Below are 7,279 nucleotides of genomic sequence, written 5' to 3'. Positions count from 1 at the left end.
TTTCATATTGCCCTTTGTGGGAAGATTTCAAAGTCCTGGAGAAGCACTAAGAAATGAAACTCAATCCATCTCTTATCAGAAAAGAGGGAAGAGTATATTGAGAGGTGTGATGGAAATGAATAGATATTTCAGAATTACATTTGCATTACTCAGAAAAACAACACTGTACTGAGAAGGGCCCCGAAAGAAAGTAATGCTTTTCTAGTCTAGCATTATCTTCCATGACACCGTTGTTTGCAATTATCAAGGTGAATGTGTTCACTATAATATAGTAATAGTAATAATTCAATGCCTATATGGATGGTTTTTAATGGTGCAGATTCCAACCTCTCCAGACCTGCCTTTGTGTGACTCTGGTCCCTGCTTTTCTGTAAATTCTCCATTGGAATTCACCCAACATTATGGGTCTTTTCTTGAAATTGAGTGGATACAATGGAGTCTTCAGGCTCTCCATCACAGGTTATCCTTTGACTAACTGACTATATATTTTCCTTTCTTGGACGACTATATCTTTTAGGTGACATCTCCTATGGGATTGTTAGCTGTTAATGAAGTGTAACTTATTCATGCTTATCATCAGCAGAATATCACCAGAAGAATATTGATGTTAAAAAAGAGATAAACTTTGGTTTCAGATAGAAGATTGGGGTCACTAAAGGCATTGCATGTTTCTCACATTCAATCTAGCTCTCTCCTCCTCTTATTCAGTTCTAGCCTCTGTTTATCATCCATGAACAGTGTTTTTTAAGAGCTATGGACCATTTCCATGAGTTGTCCGTATAACAGCTTATTATTTGGTTGGGTAGAGCAAAAATACCATGTTAAATTTTGTCCTCCAATGAGGTATCTACCTGGTATATGTTAAAATTGTACAAAATCTCTCAAAAGATAAAATGAGATAATTTTGTTTATTGATAATGCTGAGAGAGGCTAAAGGTGCTTCCTCTGGTCATGTAGGATATTCATCCAACCACAGAATTTAGAGTAGGAAGAATCCTCAGCCACCACCTACTCCAATTGATATACAAAAGAGATTCCTGCTATAATATCCTTGACAAGAGGTCATCTGGCCTTTGCCTGAAGACATCCAATGATGGGGAACATATTGCCTCCAGAGGCAGGCCATTTCACTCTGAGACAGTCCTCATTGTTAGGAATTCCACCCCCCCACCCTGATTTCCAGCTTAAATAAGTCTCTTTCCAACTTCTATCCATTACTCTTGGTTCTGCTATTTAGGGCCAAATGTTGAAATTAAGTCTCATGTCTCTCATGATTCCTCTCTTATTTAGGATAAATATTCCTATTTTTTTTTCAATTGATTGTTGGTCCTCTGGAGAAGGGGAACCTACTACTAACTCTCACAGTAGCTTATTGCACTTTTGGACAGCTCTCATCATAAGGGAGATTTTCCAAAATTGAGGCCCGTGATTTCTACTAGTTTTCCTAGTTCTGTTCTCTAAGGAGAAGTAGAACACATGTAATTCCTCTTCTACATGACAGCTTTCAGATATTTACAGAGAAGTTTCACCAACTCCCTGTTTCTTCTCTTTAGCAGTCCTTCTGACCCTGAAGAACAGTGCTTTTCCCATGACGCTGCTCTTATTTCTGACGTCAAGTCCCTCTGTGGTGAAAGCATGGGCTGGTTTCTTTGAATGGCTTCAGAACTGGGATAACTTCTCAAAGTAGGCCAGCCAAATTCACTAATGTCAGGCCCCAAGACAGTATCTGTGAGTTGCAGGCTATAGATATTCTTGTTTTTTCCTCAGGAAAAGTACAAAAATACTGGCTACTGAGCCACTGGGTAAAATGCTCATTTTGTCCTAATACTGGGGAGAAGGGGTCAAAAATACACTGACATTGCTTTCTTATTTGCAATTATGATATAAAAAAGTGTAGACAAAAGGATCCACTCCCAGGGAGAGGGGCTCAAGCATGGATCAATGACATTATTCCTGAGACTTAGAAATTATCAAGGCAGTTCTGTGCAGAAGAAGATGGAGAGATGGGCCTGGAGGCAGGATTACTGGAGTTCAAATCAAGCCTCAGACACTTATTAGCTGTATGACCCTGGGTAAGTCACTTAACTTCCCTTTGCCTCAGCATCCTCAACTGTAAAATGGAGATAATAACAGGGTTATTGTGTGAATCAAATGAGATAATATTCGTAAAGCACTTGGCACAGTGCCTGACACATATTACGGACTACTTAAATGCTTATTCCCTTGTCTTCCCTTCCAATAGGTTTAGGATTTATTAATTATAAGTCATACTATTCATTTCTGACACTGATTGGGGGACCAGGTTCACAGTGAGGAATGCAGGTTCAGAATGAGTGAAATGAATGGAATCTGGGGTAGGATCCCTCCCCTCTGGTTGGAAGGCTGGAGGTAGTGCCACACTCCTCCCAATGCCTTTCTTGATAGAGAGTGGAAACCAGCCTCTCAGCTCATGCCCACTTTACATCTGGTGCTCTTCCTGGTTACTGCTCCACAGAACAAGATGCCCCTGCTGTCCCATTACCCTTTTCCCTTGCCACTGTCTCTTCCTTTAGGTTGTGAGCTCTGTAAGGAAGGGCAAGGGCTATCTTTTAAAAAATTGATTGTACCCTCGTGCTTGGCACAGTCTCTAGCACAGAGTAGACCCTTAATACATGTTTATTGGATTGAATCAGGTGGTCATCCTCTATGTACTTATGGCACAACTGCATGAGAGAGCAGGAGAAAGCTCAGAAGTTCTTGTCAAGGATGGAATTGTCACCCAGCTCTCTGTTCCTAAAACTTCAGGCAATCAGCATCTCAGACAACAAATGATTCTCAAGTACAGAGTAGTTCTTGTGCTCCTCCAGGTATAATTCAGCTGCTTGGCCTCTGTCATGTTGTGAGAAGCAATGAGGATCTCAAGAGGTGATTTAATACCTAGGAAATTGACTGAAACAATTTGGTTCAGGATGGGAAGAAGGGGACAGAGAGAGAGAGAGAGGGAGAGAGATAGAGAGAGAGAGACAGAGAGAGAGAGACACAGAGAGAGACAGAGAGAAAATAAGAAATAGAAAAGAGAGAAAAGGGGAGAGAAGAGGGAAAAAGGGGAGAAAGAGTGGGAAAGAAAGAGTGAGGGGAGAGAAAGGGAGAGAGAGGAGAGAGAGAGTGAGTGAGAGAGAGAGAGAGAGAGAGAGAGAGAGAGAGAGAGAGAGAGAGAATGTACAATTTCTGAGGGTCAGAGTGTTGAAACTCTTTAGATGAGGAGTTCTTAAACCAGGGTCCATAACCCCCAAGGGTCTATGGATAGATTTCAGACAAGTCTGTGAACTTGGATGGGGAAAAAATTGCATATTTATTTCTAACCTCTAGCTGAAATTTAGCATTCCTTTCAATTATTTTTTAAAAAGCACATTATTCTGAGAAGGGATTCATAGATCTCTTTTTCAGAGTAGCAAAGGAGTCTATGGTACAAAATAGATTCAGAACCCCTGCCTTAGAGGAATGGCAAATGTGTTGAAGCTAGAAGTTGAGGGGTAGAGATTACTGACAGGGAAAAACCTTCATTGTCTGTGACTGAGATACGGTGGGGGTGCAGATATAGGTGGGACCTTTCCATGTCCCAGACTGGAGAGGCATCCTGTGTCATAAGAAGACTGCTGTGTAGATGTCTGTTCATAGATTCCTGCTCCCTAATTAAGGTTGGAGGTAAAGTCTGCAACACAGTTGCCTGGCTAAGCCAGTCTGCAGCAGCTGAAGAACCAGAACTGAGCTAATACCACCATTAAGATAGAACTGAAGGTAAGACAGGGAAGAGACTAGGAAAAATAGCCCCAGTGACAGAAAGGGTCCTCAGGGGTCACCTCATCCAACCTGTCTCTGATGAAGAAATCCTTCTACAACAAACCAGACTTGTGAACCTTCAACCTTCACCTGAATAACCTTAGTAAGGAGGAACCTGCTAGTTCTCAAGACATCCCTCTCCATTTTAAGATAGCTCTATTTGTTAGAAAACACATAGGGATCAACTTTTCTCTTTCCCCCTTTTATTCTTCCTGTGCCCACCCATCAAAAAAATGTGAATTTCTTTGAAGTGCTACTAAGATTTAGACCCTAACACCGAAGTTAAGAAGAAGAAATAATTCTTCTCATATGAATCTAAGACTCTCTTTTTGTCTCCTTGGTGTCTTGCTTTATTTTGCTTGCGATATTCATGTCTCCTTCCTAAGCCTTGAAACATCAGGCAACCTACTTACTAAGGAGATGCATTCTGCCACTGGCTCCCACAGTCTGCTCTGGGCTTGATCTCTACTTTTTCTTCCTGTATTATTTATACCTTTGATGGTAAAGGTCCTTGGGGCAGGGACTTTGTTATTTGTTTGGCACAATTTTATTTATTCTTAAGCACTGTGTGCACTTATAGTATCATATAAATATTAAAAAATAATATTGTTCTCTCTGATTGAAGGGGATTTATATGTAACCACTTATTATAAATGGTACATTGGTTATTTGATTGTGTTATTTGGAGAGAGGGCATGAGTGGGTCCCAGAACTGCCCTCAAAGGTACATGCAGACACTCTGTGACGCAAATGGGCTGGGGAGGGGTCAACAGGAGACGTGGGAGGGTTTTGTTTTTTTTTTTTGCTTACGGGAATTTGCTAGTCTGGAGAATTCTTGTTACACTAAAAGCATGTGTCTGTTTGGTTGAGAGTTTTTCTCCCATTGGTTTATTATTCAAGAAAATAAGCTGTCTATGAATGGAGAATAAGGCGACTTTGTAACAGCAAATATTTCTTTTAAAATAGTTTTGATGCTATCTTTTGTTTGAGTATCACATTCATTTCTCAGTTATGTCCCTATCTCTATCCAGGCAACCATTTCTCATACAAAGAATGGAAGAGAAATAAGAAAAAAAAGGTTAAAAAGTATAACTAAGTATGTAGTTATAACTATATAAAGTATAACTCTCATCAATAGAGCTTAACAGGATATGTACATCCATAGTCTTCCACCTCTGCAATAAAGGGAAAGAGGCTTTGAAACCATTTGTCAGAGACAGAATCTCATGGTATGAGAGATGGAAGGGATACTACTAGTCTAACCCACTCATGAAAAGACTCCCCAAAATAGGATACCTGACACATTGTCATCCATTACCTTTTTAAATTATATTTTTCTCAATTATACATAAAGACAATTTTTATATCCATTTTTACAAAATTTCAAGTTCCAGATTTTCTTCCCTTCTTCCATCCTCTCTCTTCTTCCTAAAGAGGCAAGCAATTTGACACAGATTATATGTGTGCAATCATGTAAAACATATTTTCATATTAGTCATAATTGTGAAAGAAGCAGACCCAAAGGGAAAAAAATGTGAAAAAAAATAAAGTGAAAATAATATGTTGTGATCTGCATTCAGAGTGAATCAGTTCTTTCTCTGTATGTGGATAGCATTTTCCATTACGAATTCTTTGTAATTGTCTCAGATCATTATATTTCTATGTATTGTTAATGTATTGTTTCCCATCCATTAATAGGTCTATGTGACCCGCTGGAGTCCCATGGAATCCTGAGTCACATGAGTCTAAGTCACATGGAGCAGGAAAGGTAGAGCAGAGCTGAGAGGAAGTGAGACAGAGCAGGCAAAGCTGGGAAAGAGAGGGGAAGTAAGCAGCAAGCTGTGAGTGAGAGAGAGGGAGTGATTTTGCTTCAGGGAGTTGGTTTGTGGAAAGGACTGATAATATGTTATAGATTTCTTTGTTACTGTGATAAATTTCTTTGTTATTAGGAGGGATTTGGTTTTTTTGGTGTTTGAATAAATGTCTTAGTTTCATCTTCCATGGGAAAAGTCTGTTATATGTTGTGATTCAAACCTAGAAATATTCCAACATATTCATGGCAGCTGCTGTGGGTATCACTTTAGTGACATATTTGGCATCATAAACAGGATCACAAGATATAAAACCTCTACTTGGAGGCAGGAAGGCTCTAGGGAAGGAAATGAGTATCCTGGGATGGGAGGATTTACCTTATTTCTCCCTAGTGAGAGAATGAATTAAAAGGACAGGACTTTGTGAAAACTGGGAACCAAGGCTACAGAAGGGAGAACCCAGAGATTTAGAAAGATGTTTGCAAGGAATACCAATAGAATCAGAGAAAGAAATGACTGGGGTGTGCAGGAGAAGATGGACCCTGTTGACAAGTTATCATATTATGTGTAGAAGCAGAGACAAATTGCTGGAGGAAAAGGTTCAGATGGAATAGGAGTTAGCTGGTTTGCATGAGAAGCTTTCTATGCTGCAGAAGTCTAACTTTTCTTTAGAAGAGCAAGCTAGAAAGTTTCAGGTGGTATAAGAAAATGATGTTGGTAGTTTAGCTCCCAAAAAGAAGTGAAAAACTAACAAAAGGAATATGCATGCAGCCCTTGTATAGGCTGGGCCTAGTTGGGGCCTCAACACCTGGAAGGAAGATGCATGGGAGGAAAATGAAACAACAAAGTTAGTTGAGGAGGCTTCTACTAGTGCAGATGTTCTGTCAATACTAAGAAGGAAGCAAGAAAACCAGGCAGAGGGGTACACACAGTATTTAGGGAGGTAACTGAGGATTTTCCTCAACAGGAGGTCACAGATATTTTGAGTGCATTCACCCAAAAGATGGGAGAATCATTAGTATCTTGGATGGTGAGAATCAGTGATGAAGGGGCTGGAGGAGTAGAAATAGATAACATAGATTGTTTGAAATTCATAGGTATTAGAATCCTTTTGTAACAACAAGTTTTTAGGGATTACCATATGCAAGGAGGTAACAGTGGAACTAATCTGTTAGCTATGGCAGCAGAAGGATGCAGTAAGCAATATCCTTTGGACTCTCTGTGGGCTAGTGGAGATAGACCCTGATATTTGCTTAGAGATTACATGAGAAAGTTAAAGGAAGAGGTAATGAAAACTGCTGTAATGATCAGAGAAGCCTATGATTATCATAGTACTCCCTTAATGATTCCTCTTAGAAATATAATAGTGAAGACAGCTCCTCCTATTTATAAGCACCTAATTCTGACTTTACTAATTGGGAAAATAGGGCACCCTCTTTTGGAGGTGCTAGATAAGATTTCACAGTTCAGTGACTTAGGGGAATGGGGAAAAGATACATTTCCTTGAGAGAGAAGAGTAAATAGCCAGTGGATTCAAAGTTAGAATAGATTAGCAAGTAAAAAATTGTTCACTGCCTTATTAAGAGCAGGGATAGATTTTGGAAGAATAGATGGTATTCTAACTAATGAATTATACAAAATGTTCTGAG

The sequence above is a fragment of the Notamacropus eugenii genome, chromosome 6 (genome assembly GCF_028372415.1).
Source record: "Notamacropus eugenii isolate mMacEug1 chromosome 6, mMacEug1.pri_v2, whole genome shotgun sequence".
Taxonomy (NCBI): Eukaryota; Metazoa; Chordata; class Mammalia; order Diprotodontia; family Macropodidae; genus Notamacropus; species Notamacropus eugenii.
Note: the sequence above shows the minus strand (reverse complement) of the source record.